The 15,659-nt window shown below is 51.2% G+C and overlaps 1 protein-coding gene across 17 annotated transcripts in view; it reads right to left on the bottom strand.

Annotated features, from left to right (window-relative positions):
• Window positions 1-15,345, bottom strand: part of Gtf2i (general transcription factor IIi) — a 73,703-nt gene extending 58,358 nt beyond the window's left edge. For 15 of the 17 annotated variants that reach the window (XM_052168931.1, XM_052168936.1, XM_052168939.1 and 12 more), the window contains exon 1: window positions 15,000-15,345. The gene's annotated coding sequence lies outside the window, so the exon portion shown is untranslated. Of the gene's footprint in view, window positions 1-2,909; window positions 3,082-14,999 lie in introns of all 17 variants that reach the window. The other 2 variants (XM_052168934.1, XM_052168933.1) reach the window with 2 other exon arrangements.
• Between the last annotated feature and the right edge of the window lie 314 nt (window positions 15,346-15,659).

The raw sequence follows: 15,659 nt of genomic DNA, 5'->3' as shown, positions 1-15,659 counted from the left end.
TTTTCCATAATCACATTCACCCACAGTATCTCACCAGTGTTTCTGAAAGCTCATTATTTCTTTTTTTTAAAACCTCTCAGCAAGGGAGATAAATAAATATATAAGTTATACTCTCATTTTACACATGCAGGGCTCTGACAAAGCCATGTAGCCCCAACTGGAAACAGAACGAAAAACTGGGATTAATTTTTCTAACCTACTGCTGGCTTCAAGGCTCACTTGTCATAACCCTGCCCTGAAGTCACCGTGATGCACTTTAAGAAGCCGGAAAGCCTTTAATCCCAGAATCCCGGAAGCAAAGGCGGGCAGATCCCTGCGAGCGAGTTCCAGGCCAGCCAGGGCTACCTGATGAGACTTTATCTCAAACAGAAAAAGAAAGAAAAAGCAAGGGAGGAGAGAGAGATAGTCAACATTCATTATACATAAGGACAAGCCAGTATGGAATTCTCAAAGAATATATTTATTTTTTGCCTAATTGAAGACAACACCCCGCCAACAGCCCACCGGCCTCACCCACCACCTCCAGCCTGATCTCATTGTTGGAATTACTCGGGAGGGTCCGTCCTTGAAGGGCGGGAGTGAGCCAGGCCCGGGGAGTGGGAAGACATCTCTCACTGGTCTGATGTTACCCCAAGAAGCAAGTTCCTGAGCAGTCTTCCTCTGCAGCCTCGACAAAGCCCCCTGACCTGGTCAGTGTGTCTCTCCCCATCTTTTTCCCAGAAGAGCTGAGCCCAGGACTGTACCCAGGCGTATCTTTTGTAAACAAGGGTCACACTGAGTCAGCCAGCACCTTCTGCGCTTTCATTAGACCCTTCAGTCTGAGTTCGACCCCAGCACCGTTATAAAGTGGAAAGAGGAAGTAAAGTGAGAACTCACAAGAACAGCAAGCAGACCTCCAATTCCCAGGGGCAAGGGGTCATCTAGGACTCTGGCTCCCCGGGGTGCATGCAGCTGAGGAGATGGGTGTAGGGAAAGTGGAGACAACCACCATCCTCTGCATAGTCTGCAGTAGAGAAACAATCCAAAGGGAGGAGTCCTCCAGTGTGGGAGCCAGCAGACTCGTGCGTGCGTGCATGCGTGCATGCGTCAAATTACACCTAAGCCAAGATGAAAGCAAAAGGTTCAGCTCTTCCGCAGGGCAGCGCTTGTGCCAGCCCTTAATCCCAGCATTGGGAGGCAGAGGCAGGTGGATGTGAGTCTGAGGCCAGCACCAGTGAGACAGGCAAGGCAGTGAGGACACAAGTGTCTTCACTGCCTGTCTCCACAGGTCACATAAGAAGAGATCAGACTCAGCTCCAAGGCCTGTGCCAGTAGACAGTGTCAAAATGCTAAGAGCCAGCGGGCTGGGGATGGAGCTCAGAGCTACCTCGGGTGGTGATCTTGTCTCTGGGACTAGTGGATGGCAAGTATGTACCTGCCTGCCTACCTCCATGAGAAGCAGTCTAACGATGCCACAAAGTTCTTACCATCCAGTCCAAGGAACTTCAACATATTTCAGTGTGTGTGTGTGTGTGTGTGTGTAAGGGGACCTGAAGAGTTTAGAAGAGGTCACCAGAGCCTCCCAGTACCACCAGCCCCTACATCAACATCTTAAAATTCTCAGAACTGAAACAAACAGCATGGACATCTTCATAGCTGATATATAGTCACTTGCACCAGAAATGTTTAGATGCACTGACTCCATCAGCCTGGCAGGCATGTGGGAGAGTTAAGCTGCTTTCTTTTGGAAGCATCTTGACTTTAGATCCCCCCCCCCATCGTAAACACTGAGGCATCTGTATGTAGCTATGCTATCTGCATGCGCTGTCAATCTTTCCCAACCCTTGTTCTTCCCTTTGATTCTGGAAATTGTTATGGTAATGTTACCACTTCCGTTATTTAGTTCTGGTTTTTTGTTTATAGTTATTCTACTATTTGGGGGTTTTTTGTTTTGTTTTTTGTTTTTGTTTTTTTGTTTTTTTTTCGAGGCAGGGTTTCTCTGTGTAGCCCTGGCTGTCCTGGAACTCACTCTCTAGACCAGGCTGGCCTCGAACTCAGAAATCCACCTGCCTCTGCCTCCCAAGTGCTGGGATTACAGGCGTGCGCCACCACCGCCCTGCTCTACTATTTGTTTACGTAGTGGATGGGTAGGATGTGCCGCGGTGGGTGTGTGGAAGTCTGAGGACAATCTGCAGAAATGTTTCCTCCTTCCACGTGTGGATCCCGGAAACCAGGCTTGGTGGTTAAGGGCCATTACCTGCTGAACCATCCTGCTGACTGACTTCTGCCTCCTTCCTTCCTTCCTTCCTTCCTGTTATTTATTTGTGTTTTACCTGCATGTAACCATGTATGTACACCATGTGTGTGCCTGGTGCCTATAGTAGCCAGAAGACAGTGTGAAATCCCCTGAAATTATATAGTTATAGGTAGTTGTGAGCTGTCGTGTGGGTGCCGGGAATTGAACCCGGGTCCTCTGCAGGAGCAGTCGGTGCTCGTAGACGCTGAGCCGGCTCTCCATCCCCTCTGTGCTCAGCCTTGCAGTTCAGATATTCCCTCTGCCTGCCATGGATCCTTCAAAATTTCATGTCAGTGACAAACTCTGGTTTTATTCGATAAAAACTTTTTTTGTAGCCCGGCGTGGAAGCGCACGCCTGTAATCCCAGCACTTGGGAGGCAGAGGCAGGTGGATTTCTGAGTTCGAGGCCAGCCTGGTCTACAGAGTGAATTCCAGGACAGCCAGGGCTACACAGAGAAACCCTGTCTCAAAAAACCCCCCAAAAAACAAAAAAAACAAAAAAAAACAAAAAAAAAACTTTTTTTGTGGGGGATTTTCATTGAAACAGAGACTTAGTCTAATGGTTCCTTCAGTTCTGCACACAGAAGCCGTTTCGTCTCTTCTGTGGAGAAGCCACGCTGACCTCTGCGTGTACCTCTGTGTGTGTCTCAGGTGCTCTGTCTTTGCCTTCTGTAGCTTTACTGTGTCCGGTGCAGACTTCCTCTCCCTCAGTGTTTGCTCCTCACAGGGCTTCTCAGCTACGGGCTAGCGCGTCTGCTGCGGGAAACTCAGCTGTCAGCTCCACAGACTCTGCTGTCCTCCATCTGCTGGAAAGAAGCAGCTTCAGCCAGGCGTCACAGCGCATGCCCATAACCATGCGTGCAGGAGGCAGAGGCAGGGAGCCCTGAGAGTCTGAGGCTAGCCCAGGCTACACAGTGAGACCCTGTTAGGTTCAGGTTCAGTGTACAGTAGACGTCACTTTATCCCCTGGAGTCACCTGCCATCTTGTCAACTTGTCACCTCTGTGCTGATACATTTCTTTTCTAACTTACCCCATCCACTGATTCCTTGCCACATTTATGGTCTCTTACCCCCTAAAATTTGTTATTTATTCAAATCTGAAATAATACTTGCTGGTCCCAGTGGGTGCTTCTTGCTCATATTTCTTATATTTACGCATTTGTTTATCTAACTTTTAATCGCACCCGGCAGGCTCTCCTACCTGACCAGTTGTGGTGGCTTGCATAGGATAACCCCCACAGATCCATGTGTCTGCGTGCGTGCGTGCGTGCGTGCGTGGCCCATGGGGAATGGCACTACTGGGAGGCGTGGCCTTGTCGGAGGAGGAGTGTCATTGTGCAGGCTTTGAGTCACCTACTGCTCAAGTTCTGCCTAGTGTCCTCGTGGCTCTCTGTGGCTCAAGATGTAGACCTTCAGCTCCTCCTCCAGCACCGTGTCCGCCTGTGCACTGCCACGCCTCCTGCCATAACAGTAAGGGACTGAAGCTCTGAAACTGTAAGCCAGCCCCAATTAAACCTTGTCTTTTATAAGAGTTGTTTTGGTCACGGTGTCTCTTCACAGCAATTTAAAACCCAAACTAAGATAGCAACAAACCTGGTATGTTCTGATTTCTGAACCTCTTACCCCAAAGCACTTTCAAAACAAGGCCATGGTAGGCAACTCCCACATTATTGCTGGGCTGTGATTTCCCTGGGGTGCTTATTCTGCGAGCGCGCCCACCAAGCTTCGCCTCCTTCCTGTCTCTAGGAGCCTCACTAGGGTACCAAGTCTTTGTGCTTTGGTTTAGGGTTTTTTGTGTGTTTGTTTGTTTTGGTTTTTTTTTTACATTTATGAGTGTGCGCACTGCATGCACACCCAGTGCCTACGAAAGTCAGAAGAGGACATCAGATCCCATAGAACTAGAGGTACAGATGATTGTGAGCCACCATGTGGGGGATGGGAAGACAACCTGGGTCCTCTCCAAGAGCACAGTGCTCTTAACCACTGAGCCATCTTGCCAACCTTCTAGACTTTATAATTTCAGGGCTACTCCCAGTATGCCTTATGTTCTTTGTGTATATGCCTGCCCCTCCCTCCCTCCCTCCCTGACCCCCCTCCTCCCCCACTCTCTTTTTAAGACAGGGTTTCTCTATATAATCCAGACTGTCCTGGAACTAGCTCTGCAGACCAGGCTAGCCTTGAAATCAGAGCTCCACCTGCCTCTGCCTCCCGAGTGCTGGGATGAAAGGCCATGTGCCACCACTGCCAGCTAGACTTATTACTTTGCATGAGTGCATGTTTTGCCTGCTTGTGGGTCTGTGTAGTAGGTGCCCACAGAAAGGGCATCAGACACCCTGGAACTGGAATTATAGACATTTTATTAGCCGAAATGTGAGTCTTCGAGAATAAGCGCTCTTAACCACTGAGCCTTCTCTCCAGCCATACTATATATATATATTGTCCAGATAACCATATGAATTATTAGACCTTAGATTGTAAGATTACAAATTCCCAACTCAAGTATATAAGCAGTTTTGTCACTTAATTAATATCTCAAGGTTGCAAGAATTCCATGTACAGTTAGGCTCAGAAACACAGAACACACACACACTTTTGATTTCAGTGCTCAGGAGCAGAGGCAGAGGCAGAGGCAGAGGCAGAGGCAGGAGGATCTCTTTGAGTTCCAGGCCAGCTTGGTTTTGGATATAACTTTGGAAGTGAGCTCCAGAAACCATGTCTTGGAAAACCATTCACATACTCTCTCTCTCTCTCTCTCTCTCTCTCTCTCTCACACACACACACACACACACACACACACACACACACACACTCGTCTGTCTGTCTTCCCCATTCCCACCCAAGGCAAATCCAACAGCCTCAGGCATGAATCTTGCCCACGCTTCTGCTGTGATCCTAAGGCAAAGAATGCATTCCTCAGGAGCCTAGGCCATTTCAGACTAGCCACAGCAGGGTCACCCAGGACAAGCTGTGGTCAGCACAGCCAACTGCACACTGACAGTCCTCACAAAGAAAACCAGCAGTGTTCTCCTGACAAAGGGATAGAAAAGCAGGCCAGGCTCAAGAGAAGTCCTCCTCCTCCTCTTCCTCCTCTTCTTCCTCCTCCTCACTGGGGACAGAGCCAAACCTGCAGATCCTGGTTTGTTCCTGTTCACACACCTAGGACAAAGCTTCTTTGTACACTAGGCTCAGGGAGACAGACAGCAATTATCACCAGGCACCGTGGTGACGGCCAAGTGGGATGTTCTCCATGCACTCACTTTTAGGACACTCACTGTCATGGAAATGGAGACTGGCCTTGGGTGCATGGCATGCTTGCTCTGTGCACAAAACAGAGCCATCGTCTGCCACCTGGGCAGCAGCCCTTACTGGGGTGACAGACCCCTGGCCTAGCTGCCACAGCCATACACCAGGGCCCAGGGTATGTCCTCCGCCCACAGCTCAGCGCCTCCTCCATGTGCACCAGGCCCCTGTCCCACACTGTGGCCATGACGTAGGTGTTCTTTACACCACAAACATGGTGGGGATTTCTGCCTCCGCCAACTCAATTGCCAGATGACAGATCTGCTCTTCCTGTAGTCAGACTTTCATTTTGAGCCAATTAGAAACTTTCTCTTTTCACAGAGGCCCCTGAAGCTTCCCTGGCCCAGCCCGGCAGCCAGAGCAGTACTCTAGAGCTTCGCAGCCATTATTAAGGTACACAGAAGCTATATGAACCCAAGTGGAGGCCAGGGCGGAGGCCAGGGCAGCCAAGCAAGCACTGGAGACAGAGAGGGTTCCCGCCCAGCTGCTGGAGCGCACATCCTGCTACACCAGGAGAGCATCCTGGGAACTACCTAGTGCTTGTCCCTGGCTCTTCCGTGCAGCAAACTCTAAGTACACAAGGCTAGGGACAGGAAGCAGGGACACTACCAGAGCTTTATGTCATCTTTACTTCCGGCTGACTGCTACTCTGCAGTAGGAGTTCCATTGTGCTGCTGCTGGCTCTCAGCCCCAGGTGGCTGCTGCCTAACAGATGAGCTGCCTCCTCTCCTCTCTGAAAACAGACACCAGGCATCTCTCAGAGCTGCTTCTGTGTCTGTTGGAGATCAGTAGCAGGGATTGGGTTCCTCCGTGTCCTCAGAGCTCTGCTGCACCTCAAAACAAGCCAGTGCTCAGTCCCACGTCATTTTTCCTGACTACAGTTTTGCTTCAATTTATTGATCCTTGGTGTTGCTGTGATGGCACTGAGAAGGAAAAGAGGTTTTCAGTGAGCTAAAGGGGGAGAGCTACTAAAGGCTTCCACACGCTGGCACCATCCCAACCAACACAGAGGAGAGGCGGCTCGAGGATGAACACGGGAGCACTCACCCCATGGCAGTGGAGCACGAGTTAACCCCAGCCCTCGGGAGGCAGAGCAGGCACATCTGCGAGTTGCAGGCCAGCAGAGACTGAATTGGAGGGCTACAGAGTGAGTTCCAGGACAGCCAGGGCTAAGTCACTAAAACAGCAAAATTAAAAGGCTAAAAGAAACAAATTTTGCATAACATCCACTACCACTTAATTCTAAAGAAAAACTTCAAGAGACTTTTAATGTTTATAAATGGTTAGTATTCAAGGTTAGAAGCCACCTTTTAAAGAGTCATCCATTCCCTTTGTTCTAAAGGACACCTGCAAGACAAATATTAGCGGTCAAGTCTGGTGACATCCTAGCAAGTTCAGCCACAGCAGTGAGCCGGCTCTCCCTGTGATGCTAGACCCCAGCACGCCCCCCTCGGGCTGCCAGGCCTTCCTCCTGCCATTGGGAGGGTGTGTGGTAGGTACAGAGGACTCTGCCTACAGTTACCCAAAGGTACCTGCTCACCACCACGAACACGTAACAGCCTACAGACATACTTCCATTTGATCCATGTCCACTTAGTAATTATTAAAAATGTAGTTTTGAACTTCTATCTTTAGGTGTGCTTAAGGTAGTTTATTGACGCTGTTGGCTTATCTTATAATCCTGACGTTTATTATAAAAGGCTGCTGTTTACCTCATACAATTAGTAAGCATGCTTTGCTGTGCAAACCTAAGAACAGCAAGAGGGCTCAGGTGTGGCTCGGAGGCACAGCACTTTGGAAAAGCAAAGCGTTTGGTTAAACTCCAGTCGTGGACAATTGTGCTACAGGTTCCTGTGTTCTGTCTTGCTTTGCAGAGCTAGAAGCCACCCCAGGAACCAGAGCATGAAAGGCAGGTGCTCTGCTCTGCCACCAAGCTACACGGCAGCCCAGAACTCTTCCGAGAGGGATCCACCTTCCGTTTCCCAAGCCTTCAGACTCTAAACACTCTGTAAAACCTGTTACCATTTTAAACATTTGTCCTAATTTCATTATTCACATCACTTAAGAGTTTCAAAAAAAAAAGTTTTCAGGGATTTAAGACAATACTATAATATTTAAATCTAGGTAATTCCTAATCCCCTCAATAATTTCAGCCTTTTTTATAAAGCAAAGAAAGGAACTTTTTTTGTCCCCAAGTACTATCTATCCCTTCACCAAGTGAACAGTGTCCTAACCTAATGAGAACACTGGCTCCAGACAAGGAGACAGCCGGCATCCCTACAGAGCTCAATGAGAACCCGCCACTAAGTCCAGCGCTCAACACTCCACCTGGGTCAAACATGAGCAAGAAATGAACACGTCCAAGTCGACACATTACTAAAAGGACTCCGACCCTCTTCGAGAGTCAATGGCTGGAGATATAGGCCAGTCAGTAGAAAGCTTACCTAATGTGAGAGGTCTGATCCCAAGCCCCACACGCTGAGGGTACGCGCCTGTAATAACAGCTTTGGGAGGTAAAGAGTAGGGAACTCAGAAGGCAGAATGTGGGAGGCGGTGTGGAAGTGTGGGTGCTAGGACAGGGGTGCCAGCAAGTCTGAGAGCAGCTACAACATGACTTCAGTCCGGATGACAGTGAGAAAGAACGTCTTAAAAAATAAAACACTCTCCGGGCGGTGGTGGCACACGCCTGTAATCCCAGCACTCTGGGAGGCAGAGGCAGGCGGATTTCTGAGTTCGAGGCCAGCCTGGTCTACAGAGTGAATTCCAGGACAGCCAGGACTATACAGAAAAGCCCAGTCTCAAAAAAACCAAATCCGAAAAACCAAAAAAAAAAAAAAAAACCACTCAAGAACTACTCAGAAATCCCACGTGCCCACCACCCCAGTCCTGAGGACACCACAGCCCTGGGCTGGGCTCTGCTGCTTAACCCTAGAACCCTTTTTAAATGGACATGAGTGGCAGGGAAGCCGGGCAAAAATCTTACTTGACAGCCAGAGCTGGCCTGGAACTCATGTGTAGACCAAACTGACCTCGAACTCGGGAGATCTATCTGGCCTGCCCCAGTTTCAGGAGTGCTGGGATTAAATTAAAGGTACGCACTGCTACACCCGTCAGGTCCCATCTTTAACAAAAGGCAAAATTATATATGAACACCAAAAATTGTTTAAAATATACCTGCAACTTGTTATCAGTGTTTATACACCATGGGTCACATAAAAATAATCAGGCAAGCAGGCCAGTGGGTGCGGAGGACAGGGCCCGGAGCAGCAGCTCTGCTTCAGGGGAGGGTAAGCCCAGAGCACGAGGCAGAAGAGCACTCAGGAGGCTCTAAGGACTCGAACAGGAGCCCCTGGCTGTCTAGAACACTCAGGGAAACACTCCAGAAGACGCCCACTGCCAGCTGTGGTAGCACACATCTGTAATCCCAGCACTCGGGAGGTGAAGAAAGAGGGGTTCAAGGGCACCCTCAGGGATAGCAAGGTAGACTGGAGCCTGGGCTACACACCAAGACCTTGTCTCAGAAATCAAGAAAAAGAAAAGAAAATGTCTTCCATAAAAGTGCCCACTTTGGTGAGGCTGAATCTCCTTGTGCTGGAGCTTACAGGACAGGAGGGTTAGTGAGGGAGCCTCAGGAATCCCCCACCACTGTTTCCACTTCCTGGCCATGGAGTATAAGCACACCCACCTGCAAATCTCTTCTGCCAATCCAGAATTCTGTACAGGGCCTGCTCTGCCAAGGCTGTGTCCCTTGACCTTACTCCAAATAGCAAAGCCATCTACGTGGGAAGAACCACCCCCAGGTGAGCTTTCTGTAGCCTAGGGAACAGCACTAGCCTATACACGGACCCTTACCCACAAGGCTCTTAGGAGCACATGGCTCAGTACTTTGTACTTACATAAGTGCTTTACACAAAACGCCCACTAAATTAAACAGGGCTAAATGAAACAAAGGATTCGTAAAGTACATTATATGTGTCTATTTACATACCTATAAACAAACTCCAAATATAGACCTAATCAATTAAAAGCAGCTCAGCTCCCAGCCAGCTGCTTTGATCACCAGAAATAACCTATTTTCTGATGAAGCAGAAAAATGAACTAGGCCAGCATCAGGCTGACACCGTGCTCTGACGTGCACGAGGATTGGTTCACTACATTCCAAATACCTAGTTTCTAAAAAAAATTATAAAGCAGGGACTTGTTTTACCTGAGATCTAGAGCCGTGGCTCAGTGGCAGAGCCTGTGCCTAGCACACAGCCCTAGGTGCAATCCCGGCACTGCAGAAAATCAACTGTAGAGGCTGGAGAGAGGGCTCAGCAGGTAAGTGCACTTGCTGCTCTTCCAGAGGACCAGGGTCTGGGTCCCAGCACCCGTGTGCTCTGGAGCTGTTACCACGGATACATTTTAAAGTGTTGTGAGCATCCTCCTGAACCGATCTTTGATCACCGCCTGTCTCTTCTCATACATAAACAACACAGCTTCTTCCAAACTCTTACTTTGTAAGTTCGTCATCTCAGCTTTTATGTGAAAAGCATGAAATGGTGGTTATTTCTTTCCATTTCTTTCTTTTTTTTTTTAAGTTTTTTAGTTTTTATACTTAACATGTGTCTTACGTGGTTTCTTTCTTCTTTTGGTTTTTTTGAGAGACGGTTTCTCTATGTAGCCCTTTCTGTCCTGGAATTCATTCTGCAGACCAGGCTGGTCTTGAACTTGGGAGATCTGCCTGCCTCTGCCTCCCACCACCCAGTTCTTACATAGCTTCTTAAGGAACATAGTTGAGTTTCTCTTTTTAAGGTTTTTATTTATTAGTAAATGTATGTGTCTATGTGTGTATGCATGCGACTCAGAACCTAAAGAGGCCAGAAGTGGGTATCAGACACCCCAGAGCTAGTTACATCACAGGCTGTGAGCCCAGCATGGGTGCTGGGGACAGAAGCGGATCCTCTGGAAAAGCAGCAAGCTCTCTCCACTGCTGAGCCCTCTCCAGCCCTACACTGGCCTTCAATGTTGAGCTGTCTACTCAGCCACCACTAAGAGTCTCTGCTGAGAATGCACTCTTCTAAATGCATATATTCAGTCAAAACGGAGGCTAAAGCCAGGCAACCCCTTAGTCACTGCGTCCTTCGGAATATGTGGTGAATGTGTCACTGTGTGGAGGCCAGAGATCTTCTGCTATAGTTCCTGTTTCCGAGACAGTCACTCATTGAACCTGGAACTCATGGACTCAGCTGGAGTGGGTATGCAGCCAGCCTCGGGGATGCTGCTGTCCCCACCGATCTCCTAGCACTTGAATCTCCCTCAGGACGGCTGGCGCTGCTGCAGGGGACTTTGCTATGTGGGTGTGTAAAAGCAAGTCCCAGTCTTCATGCCGGGCAAACCCCTTACCAAGATAGCCAAGAGAATTCAAGTGTGTGGTGGGATCTAACCTTATTTTCTATGTCTGTATCAACAGTCTACAAATAAGTTTTCAAGGAAGAAAAGTAACAACAAAAGACTGGCCCGGTTGATTCTGGGGCTTGTGTAGGACCCAGATCAACACTTCAGAAAACAGCCGGCTGGGGCTTAGTCGCAAAGGAACAAAGACTCTTACATGGTGCTTCTATGCTAGGAAGAGATTTGCCCAGATCCTTGTAAATTCTCCCCCTCCCCCCAAAAAAACACTTAAACAAATATCGGGGTACAGTAGCACATGCATTTAATCCCAGCACTCTGGAGACAGAGGCAGGCAGATCTCTGAGTTCACGGTCTACAGACAGATCGGAGGCTAGAGAAACCCTGAGGAGACGGGAATGCGGGAGTTAGAGCTTGCTGCCCTTCCTCTCTCCTGGTTATACAAGCTTATGTAGCCATTCTCCTTAGTAAAAACTGAAAATGAAAGAATGTAATTATTGTGTTACAAAATTAATGTGTTACAAAATAACCTATGGAGTGTAACTCAATAGTAGAGTCCTCACTTAGCAAATCTAGATCCTCCACAATGCAAACACAAAGTCTTAATACTTTCACTGCAGCCTATCTTACTGGATCTCTCTATAGTGAGCTCCTCCCGGCCATCCCAGGCTACACAGTGAGATGCTGTCTGCGCAGGAAGAGCTCCAGCTTACTACACCTACTGGAGGGGGGCTGAGGCCTAGCTCTCAGCAGAGTTCTTGGAATGAGCTGAGGCCCTCATTCAATCCCTAGTACCAAAAACATGAAGTTTAGCTCTAAAAGACAGGGTCTGCGGAAACCAATGCTTTAGAAGACCTAACTAACAGGACACAACTTCGTGGTCAAGCACTGCCCGCCAGCTCTGGCCCTGGGTCACACGCCCTAGCGCGATCCACAGTTCCGAGGCGCAGGTGGGCCCCAGCCAAGAGCTCCATAGCCAGCCATCACATTCTGGCTTGGTGTTGAGACAGGGTCTCACGGTGTAGCCTGGGCTTTCCTGAAACTTGTTATGTAGACCAGGCTAGCCTCCTGATCTACATGCTGGGATTGGAGGGGCGAGTTGCCATACCCACGCTCTGGCCTGTAACCCCATCCCGAGGCTCCACAGGGGAGTGCACACCTGCCTGGGTGGAGGACGCCCCCAGCACTGTGAACGGCAGGAGGGAGGGAGGAGACAGGAACAGAGGGGGAAACTGGGCCCCGACTGAAATAATGTATCTAGGGGGAAAACGGTCAGCATCTCTTCTATTTCAAAATTAACTCGGCGGCACTTGAACCCACGGCCACTTTTCAAACTGGAGGTAAGTTTTGTAATTACGATTTACTTTTTGAAAAGTTCTGAAAACAGTCTTCCAATCTTATCTAGAATAAACACTCGAGTGTCTTTTGGGTTGGATCCTGTTTTTAAACAAATCATGGTAGCACTCATGTAAGCACTCAGAACACTGAGGCAGGAGTACTACAACTTACAGGCCTGCCTGGGCTACACACAATTAGAGACATAGTCAAGCCCCAATCCAAACCTGCAGAACTGAGGGGTCTGGGATGATGTCATCAATCCGCTACAGAAGCAGGTGGGATGGAGACCCGTGGCTCCCCGGTAATGTCTCCAGGCCCCTGCCACAGTGAGTGTGTACCTGACAGACGGGGTTTGAGGAGCACACCTGCCTCTGAAAACATTCAAATGCAGCAGCCAGGCACCATACTGATGACATCTGGCAGAGGGCCTGGGGACCGGATGGATCAGGACCTAACCCGAGCTTACCACCTAAACAGAAAGAAACAAAGGCAGAACCTAACTCCCTCCCCAGGAGTTCATCATCCCAGCTGTTCAAACGGTTGAGACAGGGGAATTACCTGGACCTGGGCTACAGCCCGGGGTTCAAAGGCAACCTGTGCAACTTTAGTGAACCTATTTCCAAAGGAACCGGGACGGGGAGGTGAAGCGCCTGCCTGGAGCCCTCAGGGAGCAGGTAAGCTCACTGCTTACCTGACATGCACTAGGCCCTGGGTTCCTCCCAAAATGGTAGATATGGATTTTAGCATCCCCTGCCCATGAGCTAAGGCTTGCCAGCAATTCACAAGGGGGTGAGGCTTTCAGATTTTAACAGGGTAAAAGCAGAAACAACTGGTGATCCCCTACCATAAAAGAAAGGCCTTATAGAAATGACTGCGGACAGAAAGTTGTCTGTGCCTCCAGGTGTGAGGCTGGATTCCCAGGAGGCCCACAACAAAGGAGCCGGAGGCAACAGAAAAAAGAGCCCGCTATAGGAAATCCCAACCATCCCACACCCCAGACCAGATGCTTATGGGTACCGTACCTGCACCTTTACACTGCACCCCCTTATTTACAAACTAGCTTTGCCCCGGACACCAGGCAGGCTGGGCCAGTCATCCAGCCTAGCAGCCAAAAAGATCCCCGGCCTTGCACATCATCTCCTGTTCCCCAAATCGGCGGGCACTCCACCAGCACCATCTCAGATCTGCACTCTCAGCAGTCAAGGAGCACAAGGCCAGACGGCAGGGAGCGGGTGTACTAAAAGGAGCTGGGAGGTGGGGGAGGTGGGGTGGGGAAGGAATGTACTAAGAGGCAGAACTTGTGGGCCAGACCTGTGATCGCAGCACTTAGTCGATGAAGCCAGGAGACCAGAAGGTCAAGGCAAGCCTCGACTACAAAGCGAGCTCCAAGCCAGCCTGAGATACAAAATATCCTACTTAAATTTTTTTGCTTTTTTAATTAAAAACTTGGGCGAGACTTAGTTGCACTGGTCTTTCATCCCAACCTCTGCAGAGGCAGAAGCAGGCGGATCTCTGCGCATTCCAGATCAGCCTGCTCTACCTAAGGCAGGGAGACATACTGAGATTTCCCACACCCCCCAAAAAAGCAAAACTTGAGAAAAAAAATGGAGGTGCAGGAGTAAACTCCCCCCCCCCCGACCCCGACGTCTGGGTGCTTGCCCAAGTCATACAGATTATCTTCATAGCCTCAAGGCTAAAGTCTTCCTTCCGGTCATTGTGTTTATTTCCATCTCCTCCACCCTCCCCCCACTAAAAAAAAAAAAAAAAAAAAGTCCAGGCCCCGCGGGACCTGCAAGGCAACAGCTCGGGACAAAACCCACGGCTGGGCTCCACCTGGGAGCAGGGCGGAGCGCCGGACGGCCAGGGCGGGCACTGGCTTCGGAGCCTGGCAGCTCCCGCCCCCCTGCCAGGGCCCCCGCCGCAGTTACCAGGCACCGACGCCCCGCCCCCATTGTGCCCGCCGGCCAATGGCGTGCAGCCTGCTGCCCTAAGCTCAGCAAGCCCCAGACACACACACACACACACAAACAAACGCACACACAGCGAACACACACACACACACGCACGCACGCACACGCACACACAGCGAACCCCAGCGCGACCCCACCGGGCTCAGGAGGGGCCGCGGCACCGCGCGCGCGCGCGCCCCGGCAAGCCCGCCCAGCCAATCAGGAGCGGGGAAGAAGGGGTCGCGCGGCCCCGCCGGGGTACGCTCACTCGTCCGCTCGTTCACGCGCGGGGGTTGCTCACGCGAGACCATCCCTCTCAAACACCCCCAACCCGGTGCCCGGACCACCGTCCACGCTTCTGTATACAATGTACGCACGCGCAAAACGCCGCGAGCCCTGCCCCCACGCACCACGGGTGTGCGCGTGCAACTGTCGTCTCCCCCCCACCACCAGCCGCCCCATCCCCCCCAAAAGCCGCGTCGCGTCCTCTGCCAAGGCCCCCAAGTGGAGTGGACTTTAGGGGGGGTCACGGCGCGTCCGCTCCCTCACCCCGAAGTTGTCCCCTTGCCACTCGCAGCGCGCCAAGCGACCCCAACTCCGGACCCCTAGTCCGTGCACACGGTCCCGACGGGGGCAGAGGGTCGAATAAAGACGCCCCCTGTTCGCCATGGCACCCCGAGGCTTGAGGGGACGACGGAGGGGACACTCGAGGGAAGGGGGACAATCTTAAGGCGACAGGGACTCACCCGAAGAGCAGCCGGGGAGGGTCGGGGAGGGGGGGATGCGGACAGCAAGCGGGTGTAGGCCGGAGGGGCCTCGGCGAGCTGGCGAGCGGGGTGGAGGTGAGAGGGCGAGGGGGCCCGTGCGTCTCGGCCGTGCTCCTGTCACCGCCGCATGGCCGCCCCCGGCGGGGCCTCGCTCCTCGCTGGGTCGCCAGACGCAGGGGAAAACTGAGGGACGAAGCCCAGGGGTAACCGCGGCAGGCGAGCGCGTGCAGGGAAGCGGGGTGGGGGGGCACCGGTGCCCCCTTTTCTCTGCTCTCCCAGCTTCTCTCTCACCCTCCTCCTCCTCCTCCTTTTTTCCCCCTTTTTTTTTTTTTTTGCTCTTTTTTTTTTTTTTTTTTTTTTGTTCCTCGAAGGTGCCGCTGCGCGTGCGCACGAGCAGCACTGCCCACCGGGAGTTGTAGTTCTAAACCCGCGCTCACCTACGCAACCAGTGAGTACCCCGAACTATAACTCCCAGACAGCCTTGCGGGATGAACCCAGATTCTCTCTCCCCACCGCCCCCCTCTAGGCCGGGAGGCGAAACGCCGCGGCGCCCGGCCCTCTCCGGCTTGGACTGTCAATGGAGGCGTGCGGGTGGTGGGAGCAAGAACATGGCTGCACCTGGGGCCTGCGCGGCCGCCC

The sequence above is a fragment of the Apodemus sylvaticus genome, chromosome 22 (assembly GCF_947179515.1).
Source record: "Apodemus sylvaticus chromosome 22, mApoSyl1.1, whole genome shotgun sequence".
In the NCBI taxonomy this organism is placed as follows: Eukaryota; Metazoa; Chordata; class Mammalia; order Rodentia; family Muridae; genus Apodemus; species Apodemus sylvaticus.
The sequence above is the reverse complement of the archived record's forward strand: the minus strand, read 5'-3'. Positions and strand labels throughout refer to the sequence as shown.